The following is a 3978-nucleotide window of genomic DNA, read 5'->3' as shown; positions in this document are numbered from 1 at the left end:
TTTCTTAAAAGAACTTTGACAGTAATAAAAGAACATTTTTTTAAAAGTCAGACATTCATTGATGAGCATTAATTTATTTATACAGCTGGAAGCTATTAGGATTTTAGGGAGTCAGTAAATAAATCCCCTCTTTCCCAACCAAGTGTGGAGCACATTTAGAATTAAGTGCAGGAGTCAGAAGCATGTACTCAAAATATCACTTGTTTTGTTACACTGACAAAGCTGATTATAGAGTATGCCTAAATCTGCAGGGGAATGGGCTTGTTAATTCTTTATTCTATAATTAAATTTAGTCCCTTCCCCCAGTACTGCCAAGCTAGACAATCACAGGTTCCCCCAGAGGAGTAGACTTCCAAGCGTACAGATGAAGCAGTACAGAAAACATTCTTTCAGCTGCCGCACAAATCTCATGAGGAACGGCTCCTGTAGAGCATGCTGAGATCTGAGGTTCATTTCTGAAACTCCCATTTACATATTTTTATTTCTCCTACCCCTGAGGAAGGAGTAACAGGTGGGGAAAAGACAGTGTTAGTCTAGGTGGGTCCTTCCACATGGAAAGGCAAGCATGAGATAAATGTCCCTCCCTCCCCTCAACGAGAGTTGCCCAGTGCATGGAGTTTCAGAATCATAGAATGATGATGTTTGTCATGTTAGGTGGTTGTATGAATCTGTGTCCCTCCTCTTCTTTTTCCCTCAGCTCTCAGCAGAGCACTCAACACCACCAAGCATGAGTGACAAGAACTGATTTTACTCTTGATTAAGAGGACATGGCAAAGAACAGAGATAAATGAATCTGTCCTTGACTATCCCACCAGAAGGGAAAGGGCTAATCTTAAGAAAATATTCTCCTGCTTTCAAGGCTTCCCCTTGGCTTTGGAGGGGACCTCTCACTTTTAGATTCATTGAGAACTTCCAAGATAGAGCATGTTTCTTTTTCCTCTGCATGTGAAGATAGCATTTCTGTTTCACACAACTCTTTTAAAAAAGGACACAAGAAGATATAAAGGTTTGAAACCTGCCAATTTCAATGTTAGAGGCCTTCATGCAGTTTTCTCTGCTAAAGTAGCTGATATCAATGGATTGCAAGTCAGAACAAGATATTTTTCTGTTAAGGAATTGCCTTTCCATGTGAGCCATCTGGCTTTAGTTTTATCTTAATCATGTTATAAGGAAGCTTTTAATCGGAAAAAGTGCTTTAATAGGAAACAGGAAAAGAATCAGTGTTTTGATTTAGGATTGGTTGGCATTTCCCTTTGTGAAGCTATGATCTTTAAGTTTGGAGATTTTGGTAATATGTACCATAAAGGATAAGTATGTGGATTATTTCTACCTTCTGAGGATCAAGTGAAAAAAAATAATATTACTGTGATACATTAATTTGTAATAAATTAAAGAATAGGAGTGTAAAGCAGAAGCTAAATTCCAATACTAGCAGTACAATTATGACCCATATTGCATGTTATCTAGGAAGAAAAAGCATGATCATTTTTACTTGAAAAGCATTTTTCCTTCCAATTTTCTTGCTCGATGACTGAAATAACACAGAGATAAATCGTGTTATCTCTGCTAATTTACTAAATCCTATTCAAATTGATTTTCATGTTTATGGTAACCACCTTAAGGATCAAAATAGTGCCACTTTTTTTCCCAAACGAATGTCACTCATTATCATTATCCTGCTTGTTCGCTCTCTCTCTCTCTCTCTCTCTCTCTCTCTCTCTCTCACACGCACACACACACACACACTACAAACACATATATAACAAGAATATAGGTAAACTGTTGCTGTGAGTTCATAATGGTTATTGTTTTATTTATATCTACCAAAGTATTCCCCATTTTGTTTCCATGGTCAATAGACTCAATCGTGGCTCATGACATTCATATAAATACAAAGAAGCTCTGTACTATGTCTCCTAATGTCACATTATGCTTTTGCTAAAGAAGAACAATCACAACTTGATATATAGTGTTAGTTCACTCACTAATTAAATAAACTTCAACTAAAATACTTTAGTAAGTTCTAACTGCTAATTTATAAACAGTCTTTGGCAAAAGCAACATTTCAGATGACAGGCAGTAATGACTTACTAGGAAAAGAAACAAAAGTATTCTGATCTTTTTCATAATTTAAAAGCAAACAAATCTCAGGTTATCCCCAGGAAGCACAATATGTTGTTTTAATGTTTCCTTGTACTCACTAATTGTTTTAACTACAGGAAAACATTGATTTGGAGAATTCAGAGTCACTTATGTCAGGGGTACTTTGCTAAGCCAATTAAACCTGGGAATTTAGTTGGGATACAAAATAACCCAAAGTCTTTTTCTCTGTGGTGGTGCCCCATCTTCTCTAGTCTTAATTGCTTCTAGCTAACAGATGATCCTAATTAATCTCGGTTCCCAGCCCATGCCCAGAGAGAGGGCATGCTACAATCCCAACAGCGATACTAAACTGCGTGGCTGTTAAAGAGATTTCCCTCCATAGCTGAGAGGCTTCTTCCTTTTCATTTCTACCATTGGCATTCTTGCTCTTGCCCGACAAAGAGGACTCTTTACTTTTGGCCAATGGAAAGGTACATAATGAACATCTGAGCAAGGATATAGTAGACCTTTGAGAGTTTTATTGGGAGTTATATATTAATTTTAAGATCTGACAACTATATCAAATAAAGAGAGATGAGTCATTTGTTAATAGCATGTACCAGCCCATGCAAAGGCATCATAATAGAGGAAGAGACTGGATGAAAACAATATTTTTGTGAGGCTTTGGAATTGCTACATCTCTGACAGAGTGAAGATATTTTATTTAGTCATTAATCCTAGAGCCATGCCACTATTTATCAGAAACAGTTATGCAGACAAACAGGAAACATTATTCTACTTTACTTTCCAGCTGCTACAACTAGTACCTAAGAATACTAATCTGACAAATGGTGAATATTATTTTATAAGGGGAGAAGCTTTTCCTGATGTTATTTGTAAATGCCCTTCATGAGGGCATAATGAGAAAGTGTTGATCTTCAATGACTCCCCATTAATGTAAACTCCAGTTAACTCAATTTTTTTCTCAACTATGAGCTCTTTATAACATTGTTTCCACTATAAATTTTAGACCTAATGCATAAGAGATCCTTGTTATAGAAAATTATTTTCTATGGTGAATAATACTCTGCTATGATTAAAGAGTATTGGTGTCCTCAGCTATATTTCAGACACAGCTTTGAAAAAAAATCAATACACAGGGGTGGGGCAATGTAGCCTTACAGGTGTATGGAAAAAGACATGCAGGCTATGATTATTACAATAGCTTTGTTAATTCTGTTTCACGTACACACAACTGTAAATCTACTTTTCCCCACCCCTGTATTTCTTTTTTTTTCTGCTTCCTAATCCATATTTTTAAAAGGAGATATAATTGACATATATATTAGTCTAAGGTGTATAAAATAATGATTCCATATAAGGTATAAGTTCAGAAATGATCATCATCATAAAGAATACTGCCTCTTTGCCTCTGGGGCAATAACAGGCCCAAAGATGGAGCCAAGACATCCTCTTAATATTTCATTTCACCGTGGCAAGTGCAGGTTCCTTCTCTTCAATGCAGCATATAGAGGAAGTCCCTGGAGAAGTTACCTTGGTAGGCTCAGATGAGACTGAGAAGCATCCTCAAGCAGTTAGTCCAATTTCCGTAACAGTGGTGGCATCCAGGGATCCCCTGAACACTGCTAATTTTCTTCTCCCCTCTATCTGAATATATCCCTAGCATTCAGGCTGCAGTTTTTATATGAGCCTATTTCTCCTTGAGGCAGGAAAATTATTTACTCCAGCTAAGAGAAAAGAAATTCTCTAACAGACATGTTACTGATTCTAAAAGAAGAGTCATGTATTCCCTATGTTCTTAACTAACAGGGAGACTACATTTACCATAGCATGCTAGCAGTGGGGACTGTTTGACGATTGGAAATTGTCCCATAC

The sequence above is a fragment of the Myotis davidii genome, unplaced genomic scaffold (genome assembly GCF_000327345.1).
Source record: "Myotis davidii unplaced genomic scaffold, ASM32734v1 scaffold1012, whole genome shotgun sequence".
NCBI lineage: Eukaryota > Metazoa > Chordata > Mammalia > Chiroptera > Vespertilionidae > Myotis > Myotis davidii.
Note: the sequence above shows the minus strand (reverse complement) of the source record.